The 22,169-nt window shown below is 44.1% G+C and overlaps 1 pseudogene; it reads right to left on the bottom strand.

The window, feature by feature from the left end:
* Window positions 1–8,711: 8,711 nt before the first annotated feature.
* On the bottom strand, window positions 8,712–10,011 carry LOC124991743 (alpha-enolase-like; annotated as a pseudogene).
* Between the last annotated feature and the right edge of the window lie 12,158 nt (window positions 10,012–22,169).

Here is a 22,169-nt window from a genome sequence, read left to right as displayed (position 1 = left end):
TGTTGATCTGAGCCTGAGGGGCTGGAGCAGCTGGCCTGGGCACCTGCTGCAGCAGAGGAACCTCCTGTGTGTGCCCAGCCAGCAGGCCAACCTTCCTTCCTGTCAGGGAGCTGCCTCCCTGGGGTGGTCACAGCCAGACCCTCCAGGCCTAAACCTGGTGCCTTCCTCAGGAATGTGGGGCCTGCCGGCATGGTGTCCCAGCATTCTGAGCAGAACGGAGCATTCATGACTTGTGGGAGTGATTCAAAACCGGAAAGAAAAGAGAAAGGGGTAGGAGGAACAGGGTGGTAGTGGCACAATTCCTAGATATTCAGAGAAAGCCGTCCCCCAGGCACCTCAAACCCACTATCACCAAAACTAAAATTGCTGTTTCTACACCTGCGTGGGTTCCTTCTCACCCATCCAACATTCACCTTCCTCCCTCAAAGCCCTGGATCCAGTTAGTACCCAGGTCTCTGCAGCTTTGCCATAGAAGTGTCTCTTTTCTTACTATTTCTACCCTTCAATATTGTTTTAGGTCAGTCTGTCTTCAGTTCTTGCTTGGATTAAACGATCCAACCTCAACCTCCCCCTCCCAACCTCCACCCACATACCAGCTGTTTTTCCAGTGCCCTAAGTCCTTACTGAGAATGGCTTTATTAAGTCATATCCAATGATGACACTTCCTATTTAAAAATGATCCTTGACTCCCATAGACTGCAGATAAAGGGCCATCCCATTCTGAGTTATCAGTCTGTCCCCAAGCACTCTCCTAATTCTTCCAATGTCATCTTCCACCCAGACCTTCCCTTACCCACAGTCATAGCCCGCAACGCCTGTTTCTCTACCATATGGTACATTTTCACATCTCTATGAGATAAACATTGCATTGCTCATGCCTTTGTTCATTAATCCATTCCATTCAACAAATATTTGTTGAGCATCTACTATGTGTTCTAGGCACTAAGACAAAGCAGTGAAGCAGACAAGTCAGGTTCCTATTCTAAAGAAGCTTGGATGGGGAGACAGACAATTAGACAACATATGTGTCTGTGTGTTTGTTTATATATATACATACACAGAAGTATCCCTAATGCAGGTAAGGAAGTTCCCGGTGGTACATAGAATATAACTGTGATATGGTTGCTCCTGGGTAATGGGGGATAAGAAGAAACTAGCTCTGATATTTTTTTTTTCTTGGTTGTGATGGGAATGTGTGTTCTAACAATCCAACCTTGAGGAGGAGAGTTTTAAGCTGAAAATCTAATGACACTATGAAAGACGCAGAGAAAGTGCTAGTGGGTAGAGCAAACAGCAGCACATAGTAGGAAGGAGCAAGCCCTGTAGAGGCAGTGTAGCTGGTGGTAAGGAAGGCGCTGGGTAGAGCAGGGAACAAGGTTGCTTAGTGAGGCAGGAGGAGCCAGAATACTGCGAATTGACTGGACATAGTATGAGGCATTGGTTTTCTTCAGAGTACAAGGGGAGGGCATAGTGTCTCAGAAGATGCCACAAGAAATGTCATTTTTGTCTTTTTGTGTGTGTATGTGGTACTGAAAATTGAACCCAGGGATGTTCTACCACTGAACTACATCCCCAACCTTTTTTATTCTCTGAGACAGGATCTCGCTAAGTTGCCCAGGCTGGCCTTGAACTTGCAATCCTCCTGCCTCAGCCTCCCAAGTTGCTGGAATTTCAGTGTAGGCGAGCACCACTGCACCTGGCTTGGGTTTATCATTCTTATACTTGAAGGGCTCCTTTGCCTTCCTGGTCTTCACTGCCTTGCTACCCTGTTGAAGTCTTCCTTAATAACTCCAGGCTGAACGTGTGATTCTCTTCTGCTCCCGTAGTACTCTGTCCACGCCTTATGATGGAAGCAAAGCACTCATCACATCATGTATTATTGCAGGGCTTGCTTTACAACTCTGCACGCTGCGCACTCCACCCAAGGTTGAACTCCTTCTCCATGATGGCTATGTCATAATCATCTTTCTGATCCAGTGCTTGTTTTACAGTAGGCACTCAATTTTTTTCTTTTCTTTTTGGGATTTAACCCAGGGGTGCTTTACCACTGAGTTATATCCTGTCCTTTTTATTTTTTTTAATTTAAGACAGGGTCTCACTTAAATTGCTGAGGGCCTTGTTAATTTGCTAAGACTGGTCTGAACTCGTGTCCTCCTGGAGTCCTGGGATTATAGTCTGTGCACCACCATGCACAGCTCAATATTTTTTTCAATGGAGAAAATAAAATTGTAGTTTGTCTGTGAAGACCCCCTGGGGTCACAGAATGTGGGCAGACATGGGTGCAGAAATACAGGTCCTTTTATGCCTTGCCATTAGCTTGTGTCATTGCAGGCAGGCCTGGAAAATCATCACCTTGGGCATGATTAAAAGAAAGTCCTTAGGAGCAGGGTGCAATGGTAGGTGCCTACAGTGTCAGCTACTCAGGAGACCCCAGCAGGAAGATGGAAAGTTTGAGGCCTGCCTGGGCAACACAGTGAGACTTTGTCTCAAAATTAAAAAGACCTGGGTTATATCTCAGTGGTAGAGCACTTGCCTAGCATATTGCCCAGCACCCCTGGGTTCCATCCCCAGCACCAGAAGGAAAGAAAGAAAGGTAGGCAGGTAGGCAGGCAGTCAGTCCTTGGGCAATTATAAGTAAGCCATACCTCAGATAGATGCTGGCTCTGGCTGTTGATGGTGCTGATTTCTCCTTCAATCAGAATAATGAAGGAAGTGGGAAGGGGGCTGGCCTGTAAAGGTCCCAGTTCCATTATGGAAGTTAGAAGACATTGTACCCACCAGCCAACTTCTCCTTCCTCCTCATAGTCAATGGGTCCTGTCGCCATTCATTCATTTATTGCCCCACCATATGCCAGGCAGTAGCTGAACACTGAAGAACAATCATAAAAAAACAATTCCTATGTTGAAAGAACCTCCAGTGTAATGGGAAGTAAATAACTGATCCAGCCTATGCTGTGGAGTTTAGTAAATGCTAAGCTAGGGGTGTACACAGGGGGTCCTGGGAGGGCCTAGGAAGGACCAGGGAAGACTTCCCCAGTTGATCTCTCTCTCTTTCTTTCTTTCTTTTCTTGTTTTTTTTTTTTTTTTTTTTTTTTTTTTTTGGTACCAGGGATTGAACCCAGGGTGCTTAACCACTGAGCCACATCCCCAGCCCTCTTTTATATTTTATTTAGAGACAGGGTCTTGCTGAGTTGCTCAGGGCTTCACTATGTTGCTGAGGTTGGCTCTGAACTTGTGATCCTCCTGCCTCAGCTTCCTGAGGTACTGGGATGACAGGTGTGCACCACAGTGCCCAGCTCCCCGCGGTTGATCTCTAACCTGGGAGAGTTGATTGGAGGTGGAGAGTAGAGAACATTCAGGATGCTCTGACTTATCTGGATTACAATTTGAGAGGCAGGCTGAAGAGCTTAGTCTTTAAGGAAAGCAGCCCAGAATATAAGGGACCTTTGTATGCTATAGGAATGTCGACTATTTTTTTTCTTTTTTCTTTTTTTAATGTAGAGCTTTTATCCCAAGGACTCTGGGGACCGACTGACAAGTGTGAGCAAGGGATGATGGCATAGGAAGCTCACTGTGGCCCAGTATGAAGAATGGAGCTGAGGGGTGGGGGCCTAAGACTAGTGACAAGGCTTTTATAGTAATGTAGGCAGCAAAGATGATGCCTGAACTAAGAAAATGGTAGTAGGCATGAAGAGGCTGGGACAGAGATGTCAGGAGCAGGCAGGACCTGGTAGCTGGATTGGGGCATGAGGAAGAGGAGAATATTGAAGAATACTGCTAGGTTTCGTACTTGGTTCACTAGATGAAACAGGACACCATTGTCTGAGAAAGGGTCACAGAACTGTATTAACTTTTGGTGGAGAAGAAAATGCCAAATATTTTTAGGACAGGAAAAGCCGGGTTATCTGTGGGATATCCACAGAGATGCACAGGAGGCAATTGCAGTTTCAGGCCTGGAGCCCAGGAGAGAGAGATGTGAGCTGGAGAATAAAATGCGGGAGTCTTCAGGGTATAGTGGTAGTTGAAGCCAGGGAGCAGATGAAATCCTCCAGGAAAAGAAAAGAACCAGAGAAAAGCAGAGGAGTGAGGGTGGACATCTGGGGAACTGCACATGGAGGAAGAGGGACACTGAAGAGAATAGGCACGGGGACAAATATTGGCAAAGGGTAACACAGCAAGAACTTCCTTCCTATCAGTTGATCAGTATTTTCTGGAGAGAAGAGGCAAATTAGGGCTGATTCAGAAAAACACCCCCTTCCACTGGTGAATATTATCATCATTACCATGGTTTTAAAGATCATTGATAAAGTTTTTTAAATCTTGAACTCTGTTTGTTGATGAATTATTTCTAAAGATGTCCACAGCAACCTCTCCTGCCTGCATAACCTTTGCTATTTCTGCAGCAAGAGGGGAAGTCTGTTTCCCCACCCCTTGATTCTGAGTGTGACTTTCTTTGACCAGTAGAGTCCAGGGTGGTGCTGTGGGACTTGCCAGCCTAGCATTAGGACTTTGAAGGTTTTATTTTTGCCCCCTTTGGAACCAGCCACTGGGCAGAGGAACTCAGGCTAACCTGTAGAATAATGAGAGACTATTTGGAAGGGGAGTAGCCATATGGAGGAAATCAGGGCACCCTGACCAACAGCCAGTACCAAGATTCTACATGTGTGAGAAAGGTCACTTGAGACCCTGCAACTGTCACACAGGCCCATCTGATGCTACATGGAGCAGAAATGAGCCATTCCTTGCAGGCTCTGACCCACAGAATCATGGACAATAGATAGAACAGCAACCCAGGAGGCATTTCCTACTACCTCCGCCCAGTTTTTGTCTGCAGGAGTGGCCCAGGGTGGGAGGCCGGCAGCAGGCTATTCTGCAAGAGATAGCTGAAACACTGGGTATATGTTTGTTTTGGCTCTGGAGACACAGTTTTCAAAATACTCATTTTTTAGAGTAAATTATCTAAAACATCTGGGGGCAATACCCAGAAAGGAGGACTAGAAAAACTGATAAAGTAGAAAAGGAAGAAAAATTGAACAGAATAAGAAAAAAAAATTATAACTTAGAGAAATGGAGTGTGGAGATCTGGAAGGAAAATCTCCCACACCATCCTCAAGCACTAGTGAGCACTCAGAGGGAAATGAACTTGTAATCAGAAGGAGGGAGCTCATCTTGATGGAGGCCTGCTATGCACTGGTTATTGATTGTCTCACAAAGAACATGGAGGCCTTAATGTGACCCACTCCATAAAGTCCATGTTATAACACTTTACATGAATATTTGTTGTTGTTATTTTGGTGAAGAAACTAAATTCCTCCACTCTTCATTCTGCACTTTTTATCTCCCCAAAAGATGAGAAGCCAGTGAAGTAGTTAAGTAGTTCTGCAAGGTTCTAAGTAGCAGTAAAATGTTATTTAATATTTTGAGTTTTACAAAATGAAACAACTGTATTGCCTTATATTTTTAAACAAACGTAAAACATGTACATCAGAAAAAAGAAAAAGTAATACAAAATTTTAAAATGCCCTGTAAAGCCTGCTACTCAGAATTAACAATTATTAACATTTTGATGTGCGTATTTTCGGATTCACTTCCTTTCTTATATATACTATAAAATTGTGCATTGCAAAAATTGCTATTTTGTAATCTGCCTTTGTGTGTGTGTTGCTACGGATTAAACCCAGGACTTTAAGTATGCTAGGCAAGAGCTCTACCACTGAGCTCTATACCTCCAGTCCAGTTTGCTTTTTTAGAAAAACTTTATCATGACTCTCTCTGCACATCAATAATTATGAAGGTAGAATTCTTAGGGCTAGCTTAAAAGAATGAACTGTCATTTTCTCTAAGTAGTTCCCATTACATTTACTTGTTCAGAATCCTGTTATTTTTGCCTAATATGGGTATAAAGGGAGTGGTATTCCTTTTTTGGGTGGGTTTTTTGTTTTTTTGGTACTGAAAATCAGACCCAGGGCCTTGTGCATGCTAGGCAAGTACTTTACCACTGAGTTATATCCTCAGCCCTTTTAATTTTATTTTGAGACAAAGTCTCACTAAGTTGTCCAGGCTGGCCTTGGATTTATGATCCTCCTGCCTCATTTTCCCCAATGACTGAGATTCCAAATGTGCACCACAATGCCTATGTGGGGTATTTCATTTCAAAGCCTCTGTCTCCTTTGTGGACTCAGATCAAGATTAAGACATAAGGCTGTAGAAGGGTGGGCTGAGCATGGAGGCGCATGCCTATAATCCCAGTGACAGGAGGCTGAGGCAGGAGGATTGAAAGTTTCCAGCCAGCCTTGGCAATTCAGCAAGGCCCTAAGCAACTTAGTGAAACCCTATCTCAAAATAAAGAGTTGGAATGTGGCTTAGTGGTTAAGCTCCCCCAAGTTCATTCCCTGATTCAAAAAAAAAGTTTGAAACCAGAGAGTCACCAGTGGAAATTAAGGTTAATGATCACTCTGCTCTGCAGGTGGCTTTTTTTTTTTTTTTTTTTAATTTTGAGACAGGGTCTTCCCAAGTTGCTTAAGGTCTTACTAAGTTGTTAAGGCTGACCTCGAACTCGTGATCCTCCTGCCTCAGCCTCTCAAGTTGCTGGGATATAGGCATGCACTACCATGCCCAGCATGAGAGGCATTTTTAATCGAAATCTAAATGTCAAGAATCTTTAAGAAGGGCAAGGATCAGGCACACTCTCCCTTGGGGTCCTCTAGGCCACACTCCTCCAAACCTGGTTATAGGATAGAGTGTATGTAGCCTGCTCAGGAAATCCTTTCACTCCTGAAAAAAGCATGCAGGCCATTTCGGTTTTAAGTGCTATGTTGTTACTGATAACACATAAAATGAATATAGAGGATGAACCACTCCAACCCCAAACAACCAAAAACAGACTGGAAGATGTGCTTACGTTTCCAGAATTGGAAATTATCCTTTTGTTTGATTTTTGCTATAGCAGGTATTGAACCCAGGGGTGCTCTACCATTGACCTACATTCCCAGCCCTTTTTATTTTTTTATTATTTGCCCAGGCTAGCCTTGAATTTGCAATCCTTCTGCCTCAGACTCTCAAGTTGCTGGGATTACAGGCATGTGCCACGATGTGAAATGGTGTTTTAAAAAAGTTTAATAAGTGGGGCTGGGGCTGTAGCTCAGTGGCAGAGTGTTTGCCTAGCATGTGTGAGGCGCTGGGTTTGATCCTCAGCACCACATAAAAATAAGTAAAATGAAAGACCATCTACAACTAAAAGTTTAATAAGTTTTAATAAATCCCTTCTCAGAATAATATTTTAAGTTCTTAATTCATAAGATTAACAAGGAAACCATTTTAATGATATGCAGTTATGAAATATAAAAAAAGAAATGGTACTCTTAATACTATGGTGCTCCTTTATTAAAACATTTAATAATAATATCTAGCATGTTAAGGTTGTGAAGAGCATAAATGAGATTTGGAGGTGTGCAACAGTTGTAATACAAATATGGGGATATCTGTGATTTCCATTAGTGACAAAGTCAGGTCCTACCCACCAATACTACTGTGTTTGTTTCCTATCATTATAGTGAAGAAAATGCTGTTTGTTTAAAGTTTAGTGAAAATAAAGATGTTAATTTTTTTCCTCTCCAGTTTCCCAGGCCCCCGCTGTAGTCTATCCACAGATGCCTTGGTCTGGGGAACTCCAGGTTAAGCATCCTTGCTTAAACTTCTAAGAAGAAAAAGGGAACTGGGTAAACTTCACTCAAAAGAGGTGACCCGCTAGTATCTCCTCCCACCACAAACTCAATGAAGACCTGGCTGTTCACTGTCTTAGTCCCTTGGGGTTGCCATAACAAACTGGATAACTTATAAACAACAGAAACTTCTCATGGTTCTGGGGGCTGGGATGGTCAAGATCAAGGGGCCAGCAGATTTAGTGTCTGGCGATAGCCTACGTTTTCAAGGATGGCACTTTCTCACCATGTCCTTAAATGGTAGAAGGAGTAAACAAGCCCTCATGACCCCCTAATCACCTCTAGAAATGCCCCACCTCATACTATCACCTCAGGTAAGGTTAGGACTTCAACATAAAAATTTTGGGTACAAAAACTTTCAGAAAATAGCATCTTCCTAACTCGAACTTGCATTGAAAGCAGAGGAGAGCAACTGAGGCTGAAGCAGGCAGTTTGCACCCAGCATCACCAAAACCACAAGAATTGGAAGCCTTACCTCCAATGGACATTTGATGCATTCAAGAGTGCAGTAATGAACTCTTCCTGGTGTTTTCCTATTGGAGTGAGGGAAAATGGGGCATGGAGAACAGGGCATTAAACAAAATATGACCTTGAGACATTTGCAGAGTCTGAAAAAAAACATTTTTTTTCATGCATCAATGAGGCTTTTTATTTTGCACATGAAACCACTAGGGACCCTGCCCATCACCACACTGGAGATTACACTGAAGGCACACAGAGCTCTGGACACTTGGTGTGAAGCGAGCTGAGAATGACAATTCGGGCCAGTCACATGATTACAGAGCTTGGGTTTCCAACAGGGTTCCAAGTGGTCACCCTCGGCTTCTGCAGGAGTTCTAAGGAAGCAGTGGCAGGAAAGGGGAGCTAACTACCAAAGACCCCGTTGAGCACTGGTCAGGGGCTTGAACTGTCCACACATGCTAGCGTCAGGGGAAGGATCTAGTCGCCAGCCTGTGACTGCGGGCGCAGGCTCTCCTGCCCACAGCTTACTTGGCCAGGGGGTTTCTAAGTTCCTGCCAGCAAACTTCGCCTTGTCACCCAGTTCCTCCTCGATTCTGAGGAGCTGGTTGTACTTGGCCAAGCGCTCAGATCAGCAAGGTGCACCAGTCTTGATCTGCCCAGTGCAGAGTCCCAACACCAGGTCGACAATGAAGGTGTCCTCAGTCTCCCCAGAGTGATAAGACACCATGATGCCCCAGCCATTGGACTGGGCCAGCTTGCATGACTGGAGGGACTTGGTCACTGAGCTGATCTGGTTGACTTTGAGCAAGGAGGCAGTTGCAGAACTTCTCGCCCTCGACCTTGGCAATGCGCTTGGGTTTGGTCACAGTGAGATCATCCCCTACCACCTGGATGATGGTGCTACTTGTGAACTTCTGCCAAGCTTCCCAGTCGTCCTGGTTGAAGGGATCTTCGATAGACACACCAGGTAGTCACTGATGAAGGACTTGTACAGGTTGGCCAGTCACATGATGATGCACCTGCTGGCATCAGCAGGAGACTTGAAATCCAGGTCATACTTCCCAGATCTGAAGAACTCGGAGGCAGCCGCGTCCATGCCAATGACAACCTTGTCGATGTCGCCAGCCTTCCCAATGGCGTTCTTCAGCAGTTCCAGGGCTTCTTTATTCTCCAGGATGTTAGGGGCAACCCACCCTCGTCGCCCACATTGGTGGCGTCTTTCCCGTATTTCTCCTTGATGACGTTCTTCAGGTTGTGGAAGACCTCTGCTCCCACGCGCATGGCCTCCTTGAAGCTGGAAGCTCCCACTGGGAGAATCATGAACTCCTGCATGGCCAGCTTGTTACCAGCATGATCGTGGTGAACGCCGGAACCGGCAGGATGACTTCAGAGTTGCCAGCCAAGTTGGTGATGTGGTGGTACAGGGGCACCCCCTTCTCCACAGCGCCAGTTTTGCAGACAGCAAAGGACACCCGCAGGAGAGCATTTGCACCAAACTTAGATTTATTTTCTGTTCCATCCATCTCAATCATCAGTTTGTCAGTCTTCTCCTGATCCACAACGTTCAGTTGCTTGCTAACCACGGCAAGTGCAATAGTTTTATTGATGTGCTCAACAGCCTTTGAGACACCCTTCCCCATGTAGTGAGTTTTATCATTGTCCAGGAGCTCTAGGGCCTCGTAGATACCGGTTGAGGCCCCACTGGGCACAGCAGCTCTAAAGAGACCTTTTGAGGTGCAGAGATCAACCTCAACAGTGGGATTCCCAGGAGAGTCAAAGATCTCCCTGGCATGGATCTTGAGAATAGACATGGTGAATTTCTGGCTGTGGGGTCTCATCGCCCAGGAAGGAAGCGGAGAGTGCTGCAGACACCGAGAGGAGCTTTGAGCCAGCAAGGTGTGGCACCCAGAGTCTCAAGCTCTGAAAATCTTTTTGTGCCTGGTTCTTCTGGGCTCTGTCAGGCCAGTCACTTTAACCTGCTCCGCCTCAGTTTTCTCTGTGGTATCATGGAAGTTACATTATAATTATACTCAAGGAAATAAGGCATGTTGGAAAGACTTTAAATAAGACAATCCATGTGAAAAATGTTTGGCAAAGACTGAAGATGTGTTTTTTAAACTATAATGTGTATAGAACCCCTGGAACACCTTGCTAAAAATAGATTCTGATTCTGTACATCTGAGTCAGGCCCTGAGATTCTGTATTTGTACCTCGCAGAGTCCTAGGTGATCCCTAAGTTGCTACTTTGAGAATTACACTTCTTGAGTATCAGGTCCAAATTACTCTACAAATGTTCATCGTTATTTTTGTCAATTTAATATTCTACCCAGTTCCCTAACCCAAGAATGCCTGCTGAAGATAAGGAGGGAGGCACAGCTCCTCTGGTGAGGCCAGGCTTCTGCTGTGCAGGACGCTTTGGACTTGCAACTTCACTTCTTTGCCAACCACTACCAGGCCATGGTGAAGACTGACCACTGCTAAGTCAAATGTTTTAGACCAAGTCAGCACAAACTAACCAAGCATGGAGACTGGTAACAAAGATTGATTGTGCAAAAAAAGTATATGCAGGAAGTATTTTGCATTTGTAATGCTGAATTTATCAAAGACTTCCTAGAGAATACATTTATGTTTCATCTTTTGACTTTGTAAGTCAGATAATTCATTCCTGCACAGTTTTTTTCTTTTTGGTAGTGGGGATTGAACCCAGAGGTGCTTTGCTTCTGAGCCATATTCCCAGTGCTTTTTATTTTATTTTTTAAAGTTCTGAGATAGGGTCTCACTGAGTTGCTTAGAGCCCTGCTAAGTTGTGGAGGCTAGCCTTGAACTTGGAATTCTTTTGACTCAACTTCCTGATTATAGAATTATGGGATTATAGGTGTGCACCACCACGCCCAACTGAAGATATATTAAGTACATTAGAATAGATGTGATGATGGAAAAAGCAATATAATTAGAGTTTGCAGGTAAAAAGGGAAAAGAAGTGAATAAAGGAACTTTGCATGAATTAATGAAGTGCTTCAAAATCAAGTTTTTAGCTCAAATTTCTTCACTGAGATTTTTTTTTTTAAAAAAAGGAAAAAAGCAAATTGAATTCCTCTACACCCACCCTCCCAAAATGCCGCTTGTTCTATCAAACACATAATCCAGCCCTAATGAGTTTAACCCAAAGTTATCCCCATTTCAAATGCCATCTTCCTCACCATTACAAACAGGCTATGGACTTCCTTTTTCTGAAATTTCTTTTCATCTTGGCTTCCTGCTTCCTTCAATAGGTTCCTAACCCACAGGGGCCAAGCCCCAGTGTAATGTGGACAGTTTTAGACAAAGATGCACTAGGACATGTTAAACCAGGAAGTTTTGTTTTCCTCAGCTTTGGTGACACTGTTGATGTGACAGAGAATCTTAGAAGTCACTTAATTGTACTTCTTTCTCCAGTAGCATATGCCACACAACTCAGTCATCTGTATAAATCCAGAAATTTCTCTTCTTCTGGCCTGTAAGTTCATGGAGGTTCAGAACCTTATTTGCCTGCGTCCACTACCCCAGAACTAATCACATAAGATGCCTGTCTCAAATAATGTTTGTGAAATGAATGGGCTGTGTCGCCAGTCCCCTAAAGCAATTGGTGAAGCAATTCGATTGCTAACTAGCTCACACTTCTAATTAAAAATATTAATAGGATCTGAGCGTGCTGCACAAGCCTATAATTCCAGATACTTGGGAGGCTGAGGCAGGAGCATAGCAAGTTTCAGGCCAGACTCGGCAATTTAGTGAGGCTATATATCAGAATAAAAATAAAGGGGGTTGAGGATGTAATTCAGTGTTAGAGTATTTCTGGGTTCCATCTCCAGTACCACCACCACCAAGGGGTGGGGGAGGACAAAAGATAAAGCAAAGCAAACCTTTAATCGGTAGTTGTTTCAAAGTGCTTTCCACTACAGTCCTAGAATATGCTACAAAAATAATGTGTAACAAAAGTGTTGCTCAATTTATTGGCGTAAAGAATACCGATTTCTCTTCTTCAATACATCACGGAATGTGTGCACCAGAAATATGGGATGAAGCCACAGAGTCTAGATATCATTTTAGTGTTCAACTTTTGGATTACCATGATTTGGAGTGAAAAGCAGAATTTCGCTGGTGAACACCTGTGCAGGAAAATGGTAGGTATACATAATTGGTGCCTCAATGCTTTCGGAAAACCCAAGCTACTGCGCTGTCAGATCTGGCGTACACATTACGAGCAGAATCGGACACGTGGAAAAGCCTGCCCCTCTTGGGCTTCGGGGGATGACCACTGGACGATGCATCCCGCCCGCACCTGGGCTTTGCTGAAAGGAGGGCAACCTGGGAATCAGCCTGGCGGGGGATTTCAATGGGCCGTACTGATTGGTGTATTCTCCAGGAGGCGGGGTCAGGACCTCTCGCGAGATCTGGGAGAAGTTGGTCGTGGGCCGCCGAGGAGGATCCCGCTGTTAAAGAGAGTCATCCGCGGTGTTGACCCGTGTGGACACGAAGCCCAGTACAAGGTTTTGGTTTTCTGAACCAATTTTTTTCTCATTAAATCGATCACCTTTCACTGAAGGAAAGGTTAGTTTTTAAATTTGCCTTTTTACCACCGCCCAGCTCGGACAGAGGTCAAACACTCATTTGTACACATCTAAGTTGAATGAAAAGACTCCCAAGGCTAAGGAGAGAGCGACTGAGTGGTGAAACGGTTCCTTCAGGGTTTGGCTTCAAGGTCTCAGCACGGTAATGGGTGGTTTTCAGCTCCACGAGTCATTTGAATCATTTGCAGTCTCAGGGACTCAGGTCGGTTAACTTCTGCTGCCTGATGCCCCAAGGTAGCCTTCAGACTTCTAGCATATGCGGAATAAACTTGAGTCGGGGTATGTGGCCATGGTGGGAATGGTGTAGGCGCCTTGGTGCATTAGGCTTTGAAGTCCACTGTCCCTTTGTCACCAGGCCTGCAGGACTTGGTAGCTGCTGCCTTGCAGGTTTTCTCCCCTCTCTCCTCCTTTACTCCTCCACCCACTGCCCGAGGGCTGCAATTCACACAGCTCCTCCTTTTGGGGCATTTGAACTTCAGTAATTGTGGGAATGTGGCAATACCAGAGAAAGAATGGGATTAATTGGGAGGGAACAGTGAAAGGATAGGGGAGAAAGGCTATAGTGGAAGGTGTCATGAGTCTTTTTCCAAGAGCATAAATGAGAAATTATCAATGTATCTCAACCTTGCTGTGTGTTAGAAACACCTGGGGTGTTCTTAAATTTTCCCATTTCAGTCACACCCAAGAACAATTAAGTCAGCATCTCTGGGGGTGAGACACCAGACATTAGTAGTTTTTGAAGTTCCCCAGATGATTTCAATACGCCGTTAATATTAGAACCACCACTGTAAGTTCAGGAAATTATGGGTCTTGGTTATACTCAAGCCATTAGTAGCTAGTGTGGCATAAGGGAAGTCTTCTAGCCACTTTATTTTCAGTTTTTTTTTTTTTTTTTACTTGTAAAATGAAGGATTGCTTTGCAAATATATTTGTCAAAAGAAAAAAATACAAACAAAAAAACCTCCAATTCGGTGCCCAGGGACCATTTTCTTTCTGTCTTTTTTTTTTAATCAAAATCTTTTTTATTTTTACAAACCCAGGACCCATTTTCTAAAATGTTTTTCTAGTTCTGAAATTGTGGGGTGTGTGTGTGTGTGTGAGTGTATGACAGAGAGGGAGAGAGAGAGAGAGAGAGAGAGAGAGAGAGAGAGAGAGAGACAGACAGACAAGCAAACAGACACTGGGGATCAAATGCAGGGGGAATTTACCACTGAGTAACTTCCTCAGCCCTTTTTATTTTTATTTTTATTTTTATTTTTATTTTGAGACAGGCCAGCCTCAACTTGTGATCCTCCTGCTTTGGCCTGCTGAGTAGAGACTTTACCACCTTGTAGGCCTAGTTCGGAAATTCTAAGAATCCATTCAAATGGCAACTGAAAGTAACATTGAGGTTTGAATTCTGAAGTTTCTTAAGTATCTCATTTGTGAGTTACTGTCTACTTTTACCTTATCCCACAAACCCTTCCAGCAAAAGCCTTGTAAAAGAACTTGAGTAACTTTCTAGGATTTTCTCTAATAAGAGGAAATATCTTTCTCCCTCCCTTTCAGGAGACTTTAGGAAAGGACAGTGAATCTATTTGTATCTCTTATTGATAGTTTAGCTAAAAAATCAGGCAACCTTGGAGACAGATTGCTGGTATTTGCTCACGCTCTCTCTCTACATGTGAGGATAATTGCTACTAGGCAAAGGCATTTCATATGAATCTACTTAACAAGAGATTTATAGTTTTGTAATCAATGGGGGAAAAGTTCAATTGGTGCTTCCTATGGAAAAAATTAAGCTGGGTACAGTGGCCCATGGCTGTAATCCCAGCGACTTGGGATGTTGAGGCAGGAGGATCACAAGTAAAATGCCAGTCTCAGCAACTTAGCAAGGCCCTAAGCAACTGGGTGAGACCCTGTCTCTAAATAAAATACGATAAAGGGCTGAGGACGTGGCTCAGTGGTTAAGCGCTCCTGGGTTCAATCCCCAGTACCAAAAAATAAAAATAAAAAAAATTAAAAGATATTAAAATATATTTTCTTAGACTTAGCAAGTTTAGGTTATAATTGAAATGTACACTCAATGAATTATGTGCTATCTTTCTCATTGTATTTCTTTCTTTTTTTTTTTTTTTGGCAGTGCTGGGAAGTCAAACCCAGTGCCCTGCGCATGCTAGGCAAGTACTCTACCACTGAGCTACATTCCAGGCCTCAATATACATTTCCTGAAAAAATTATATTTCATAACATCTTTCACTTCACTTGGGCTTTAAAGACCCCATCATAGAAAAATTAAGGTTTTGTTTTATTTTGTTTTGTTTTGTTTGTGTGTGTGTGTGTGTGTTGCGCAATATTTAAGAGTTTATCAGAACTTCTCTTTGTCATTCAATATTTACATCATTTTGTTTTGAGGGATGTATGTGGCATCATGTTTCTCAATACTGTTCTTCATTTGCAAACGTGTCTAAATAGGCCACATCTCTGCAAGTGTTTTTATTTTAGAATCAAGCAATTCTCCAATATTATTTTTGTCAATTTCATGAAATCCTGCGTCTTTTGCAAGTTTTGCAGATTTTTCTCTGCAGGTAGTTTGCATAATATTTATTTATATTTGCTGAATTTTTCCAGTTGTAAGAGACCCACCCACAGAGATGTAATCGTGGGGTAGCAGTGTTAGCTGAGAAGTGATGTTTTAATAGGGACCAATTTTATTAGTGACTGGTTTGTTAGTGAATATTTTCACTACTCAATTTCCTAACTTAAAGGAATTGAATATCCTGCCTCCACCTCTCCAATTCCTGGGATTACAGGTGTGGTAGCACACAATGTGGCTAAATGTACATATACTTAACAACATGTCCCCATATATACCCAAGAGAGATACATGTACACTATGAACTATACGCTAGCTAACACAAGTTATTGTACCTTGTACTTGAATGTGGCATTGCGATGTTACTATTTCCTGTGCTTAGGGAAGTAGGCACTTTAACCAAGTTTTCGTTTCAAAATTCAAGAACTTACCTCTTCTGAGCCAACCACAGGGAGTTTTCATAGATTCCTGGTCATTTCAGAAGCAGCCTAATGACTGTGTCCTCAGAAAGAAAAAGACCACTAATTTTTTTTTTTTTTTTTCCAGTCCTGGGAATGGAACCCAGGGCCTTGCACATAGTGGACAAGTGCTCTTCCCCTGAGTTACAGCCCAGCCTTTTTTATGTTTTATTTTGAAACAGTCTCGATAAATCGCCAGGTTGACCTGGAACTTGCAGTTCTGCCTCAGTTGTTAGAAGTCCAGGCGTGCACCACCACACAGAGCAAGAACTGCTAATTTATTTATAGATATCATAATAATAATCTCTAACATTTCTTAAGCCAAGGTTCTGCTCCAAGCCTATTTCTGTATTAGAGCAGCTCTATGACCGACCTGCACAATTCTGTTTCCATTTTGTAACTGAGTTTATGTGCATCTTCTGCAATGCCAACCACCTGTTGAAATAACTAGAGGCATCTTCACATGCAGAAAGCCTCTTTCTGTACTCCAGTCTGAGAAAGCATTTTCTTGACTCTGAACAGGAAGATAAGTCAGAAAATAATGCTTCTAACCCACACTTCCATCACAGAATCCCAGGGTTGGGGGTGGGATTTCTCTGACCAGGAAGGAAAGACAGACAAAACTCACACTCTACCCAGCCTGGCTCCAGCCCCCTGCTTCAACACCTTTAGAGCTCAGATGCCCACCACCTCCTGACATACTTTGTTTTATGTTTTCATTTTTGGCGGTGCAGGGGATGGAACCCAGGGCTTATCATGCTAGGCAAGTGCTCTATCACTGAGCTAAATCCCCAGCTCTATTTTTAAATAATTACCATTGTTCGAAAGCTTCTCTTTATGCCAAGAAGAAATCTTCCTCCCAGTAGCTTCCACCCCACCAATGCCAGTTTTGCCACAGTGGGGTTACCACCCCAAACAAATTCAGTTCTCTTTCTGCAGAACTGCCTTCCTAGAGTGGAAGGCCTCTCACCTAAACAGGGTGAGAAACTGCCTGCTGTGGGTTTACACAACTTAATTCCTTTTTTAGTAGGCTGTCAACCTAGAACCATACGTTTTCCTGGAATTGAGCATCAATTAATAAAATGAATTAAAAAGGTTAAACTCAGGCCAACAAATAACTTGCAAAAAAGTGTTTGCATGATCCTCCCAAAGAATGGCTCTTTTCCCAGAGCCTAAACTTACTGACAAGAATGTAGTAAAGAAGTGTCACAAGGTTGATAATGTGCCTGACTGCTTCCAGTTTGAGAGACCCCAAAGGGTAATGGGTTTGTCTTGACAACTGACCTCTCTTTGAAGCAGAGTTCTTTAAGAAATGGTACTAGAGTTGTGTAGCCACTGTCTGGCTGACTTCTCCCTTTTAGAAGTAGAAGCAGCTTGATACAGCAATTTAATTTCCCAGGGCATGGAGGAGGAAGGTGGATGGACAGTCGACAGAAAAGAGGAGGCAAGCTTTCCATTTTCTCCTTCCTTCCTTCTTTCCTTCGTACCTCCCTTCCTTCTTTCATTCCTCCCTTCCTTCCTCCCTTCTTTCCTTTTCCCTTTGTTCTTTTCCTTTCCTTTCCTTTTCTTCTTTTCTTTCTTTTCTATTTATTTAGGACAGAATTGCCCAGGATAGCCTTGAACTTGGAATCCTCCTGCCTCAACCTCAGGTTTATTTTATTCTTTACTTGGCAGTGCCGGATTAAACCCAGGACCTTGCGCATGCTAATCAAGTGCTCTACCACTGAGCTACATCCCAGTGCCCCAGTCAGGTTTCTAAACCCAGCTGTTTTGCCCCAGATGGAATCTTCCTCTCTGGGGTTCATGATTGCCCAAAGTCTCATGAGCATCAGTGAAGCATCCATCATAGGCATCCAGTTCTCTGATGCCACATCTGACTTTGAGAGGCCAGAAAAGGATACAGAAACCTCCTTGGTGTGAAAAAGGTGCATAGGTGACACCAAGACTACCATGCTGGGCCCAGGCTAATGGTCCATGAGGACTATCCCCTCCAACTTCACCACAGTCTACCTGTGAGGGAACTGAGACGTGTAGAAGTTCAAAAATGAGTCACACAACTGACCAGTGTTCCAGGCTTAGGTGGGCCGCCTCTGTTCCCTGTCCTCAGGTGGTGTGTGCCTGATGATTGTGGCCTCTCCTCCAGGTTGGGCCCACAAAATGCTCTCCTGATTAGAGCAATGATTCCCTAACCTAGGTGACCATGAGCTGCACTCAGAGATAGAATACAGATAGATCCCTGGGGCTATAGGTCCTGAGTTCGTAGCTCTAGGGTAGGCATCAATATTTTCCAAACAATTTTCAGGCATTTTGTTTTGTTTTTTTTGTTTGTTTGTTTGTTTTTGATACTGGGGATGGAACCCAGGGATGCTTAACCACTGAGTCACATCCACAGCCCTTTTTATTTTTTATTTTGAGACAGGGTCTCACTAAGTCACTTAGGGCCTCACTAAGTTGCTGAGACTGGCCTTGAACTTGTGATCCTCCTGCCTCAGCCTCCTGAGTTGCTGGGATTACAGGTGTATACTACCACACTAAGCTCCTCAGGTAGTTTTGAAAATCAACCAAGTGTGAGCATTGGACTAAATCATTAGTGGGGTCTTTATGATTAAACCTAATTTCAGGCACCTGCTTTTCTGAACTTTGACTCATTGATCAAGCTGCATATCACACCAGTGTATATATCTGGAACTTTGAGACTGGTGCTTGCCATTCAGTCTCTGAAATGTATGTAAAATGTCCATGATGCTCCAGTACCATGCCAGGAGTGGGGATATGCCACCAAGCTTGCACTCTAAGAGATACATCCCAGCAGTGTCCTTTCTACCAGCCTTCCCGTGCATCTTTGACTTCAGGTCTACTGAGTTTATTAGTCCAGGAGCTTCTTTCAGAGCAAGTTCTATATCCTGTCCGTTTCTAGACTCATTTTCTCCTGAATTTGCCCTTTCACCCAATTACCCACATGTAGTGTCATAGTTTTCACTCAAGTAGATGACTATTAAATAAATGCATTTTTTTAGCTGGGCATGGTGGCACATGCCTATAATCCCAGTTACTCAGGAGGCTGAAACAGGAGGATCCCAAGTTCAAGATGAGCCTCAGCAGATTAGCAAGACCCTGTCTCAAATAAAAAGGACTGGGAATGTAGCTCAGTGGTAAAGTGCCTATGGGTTCAATCCTCAGGACCTAAATAAATGAATAAATTTATTCACTTATCAAATATTTTTAGAATGCCTACTGTGTGCACCTTCTTCAACTTTTTTCCTTGCCCACACTGGCTGCCCAGGCATGGTTGTTAGTGACAGGCCTTAAAGAAAGTGAGGCAAGCCAGGTGTGGTGGCACACACCTGTAATCCCAGTGGCTCAGGAGGCTGAGGCAAGGGAATCATGATTTCAAAGCCAGTCTCAGCAATTTAGCAAGGCCCTAAGCAACTTCACGAGACCTTGTCACTAAATAAAATACAAAAAGGGCTAGGGATGTGGCTCAGTCGTTAAGCACCCCTGGGTACAATCCCTGGTACCAAAAAAAAAAAAAAAAAAGAAGAAGAAGAAGTGAGTCAAGCTGGTAGTGGTGGCCCACACCTGCAAGGCTGAGGCAGGAGGATTGCAATTTCAAGGCCAGACTCTGCAATTTAGTGAGGCCCTGAGCATCTTATGAAGACCCTGTCTCAGGATAAAAAAATAAAAAGAACTGGGGATGTGGTTCAGTGGTTAAGTGCCCGTGTTCAATCCCTGGTTTAAAAAAAAAGAAGAAGAAGAAGAAAAAAAAGAAAGAGAGTAGGCTGGGGGAGGAGGGAAGGAGAGAGAGGCAAGTGAGGCCATCAGGGCTCAGAATTTTAGGACATACTCTCACTCCAGGTTATGCAAGTGCAAGGCCTGTTCCTGGGACTGAGGGCCTCTGAAGTCTGCCATACCAGATGTTTATACAGCCATTATGCTTCCACCCATCCTGAGTCCTAAGTGATCTGCCTCCCTAACTAGATTGTGAAGTCTTACTCTGATCCACTTCTTCCTCCTCTTCCTGCCCCACCTTCTCAGGCATTATGCCTTGTACAGTGTTTCCCAGAATCTTGTCCCTGACCAGGAATCCCTGGTAGCACTTGTTTAAAAAGCAGCTTTCCCAGTCCTACCTATTGAATCAGGTCTTTTGCGGGTGGAACTTAGAAATCTACATCGTTGACAAACTCTCTGATGGATGAGGCACACGGAGGACCCCTGACCTACTGATTTGTTCAGTCTGTATTGCTAACACCAGTACTAGAAGAGGGTGGGGGGAGAAGTGCCTTTGAATATGCTCCTGTGCCTTAGTGATTCTGTTTGTGAGGACAGAAAAGGAAGGCGTGGTCGGGTAGTCTGCCTGTACACATGCTGGCCTCTATAGGAAGGTCTCGCTTGGCTCAGCCTTGCATCTTGGCTGGGCCATTCTGGGTTCTGCCACACCCCCCCTTCAACTTTTTTCCTTGCCCACACTGGCTGCCCAAGAAGCTAGAGGCTGGCACTGTTAGTAGGTTTGGCAGCTGGGTTCAGGTTTCCATAGTGCTACGTAGGAGGTAGGTGGGCAAACAGGGCTCATGGGAGGGTCTGTAAGTCTGGTCATCCTTACCTCTAAGACAGGTACCTCTCATTTTCACTTGCTTCACATAGTACCCTACATGCATGCCCACACATCTGTGGTGTCGGATGCATGCTCTTTCATGGTAATCACCTGAAGGAGATAAATCAATCATGTGAGTCACCAGTAAACTGCAGGGTGGGGCACACCTGTGATTTCCCAATTCCTTAGCCCCTTGGTAGTGCCAGCATGAGAGTCCTTTGGCTGTCCATCCACACCCAGCTCAGGAGTGGGGCTCCCATCTCTGTTTTAGCTTGTTCTTGAAATGATTCAGGCAGGAAGATGGGGGACCCAAAATCCAGCTCAGAAGGCACTTTGGGGTTAAGCTTGGCATCTGGGTCACCATCCCAATGTCCCTGTGAAGTAGAGCTTCCCAGGGCAGGTCATGCCAGTTGATTTAATTAATAACATTTATTTGTTTGAAAGGTTGAGGGCAGAGGTTTTCAAGCTTCTGTGTGCCTCAGTATTATTATCTATTCAGATTGTGGAAACAGGTGCTCACCCTGTACTCTCAAGAGATAGGGGCAGGGAATTTGTCTTTTCAACAAATTTGCAAGCAATTCATACACACCACACACAAGTCTGAGAACCTCTGGTGCTTTGAACTAGGACCTCCTGTATTGGCCCTCTCTTAACTCAAGCAGGGCCTTCTGTCCCCTCCTATGCCTCTGCTTCAAGTGTGGTAGTTTGTATCTGTCAACCTGGATAAGATGAAACTTACCTTTCCCAGAGCCCATTCCCTATATGGTTCTGAGTTAGAATTGACCTGAAGAGAAAATTGTACATGATTTGGAAGACAGTGAAGTGGTGACCAATCCCCTCTGAAGGTGGTCAGGGTAAGACATGGTGACAGACACAGAGGGTCAGCAGTTTTCAGCCTGTGCAGATCCTCTTCCTGACTGCTGACACCAGGGCCCACATGGGTCCCAGCCTTCCCTCAGATGCTAGGTGGCATTTCACAGAGGAGAGACCCACAGGGCAGCCCCAAGACTTCACCACAGGCTTCTTTTTCCATCCCTCCACAGTGGTGGTGTGTGTTCAGCTGTCAGATCCACTGTCTGGGGCTTCCTTCTCTGGTCCTCCACTTTCCCCGGGCCTTCACCTCCAGGGTTCCTCCTACAGTTACATAAAATCTAACTCCTATAAGGACTAAAAGGGGTTCTGTTTCCCTGATTCAACCCTGACTAGTCAGTCAAGAAGTACTTCCCATGTCCAAAATAAAGCAAGACCTGGGCACTAGCCTTTCAGTTAGTACCAAAGAAATGTCCATAGGATATTGTTATGTGTCAACACCATGCAGACAGCTAAATCAGGTGACTAAATCAGACACTGTCATAAGTGGGTGGACAGATGTCAAATACGCAGTAACACTACAATATGGTGTGGGTTATGACAGGGAAAATACAGGGTCCTACCAGATCTTGTTCACATGATAAGTAGAAAAGGATGGCATTGGGGCAGAGAAAAATCATACAATGATTCAAAGAATTCCTGTCCTTTTAAAAAATACTTGAATGGAGTCATCTTAAGACCTGTCTATGCTGATGATACTAAGAGGTTACAGTCTGGACTCAGGACTTCTGCAGTAAGTAGCAGGACAGGTACCAAAGGTTGCTGCATGCAGCGGGGTGGGTTGTATCCTGAACAATGCTACCTGATCTAAAGAGAAAGGCAGGAAGAGCTGGGCACAGTGGTGCATGCCTGTAGTCCTAGTGGCATGGAAGGCTGAGGCCC

Source organism: Sciurus carolinensis, chromosome 1, assembly GCF_902686445.1.
Source record: "Sciurus carolinensis chromosome 1, mSciCar1.2, whole genome shotgun sequence".
NCBI classification, from domain to species: domain Eukaryota; kingdom Metazoa; phylum Chordata; class Mammalia; order Rodentia; family Sciuridae; genus Sciurus; species Sciurus carolinensis.
The sequence above is the reverse complement of the archived record's forward strand: the minus strand, read 5'-3'. Positions and strand labels throughout refer to the sequence as shown.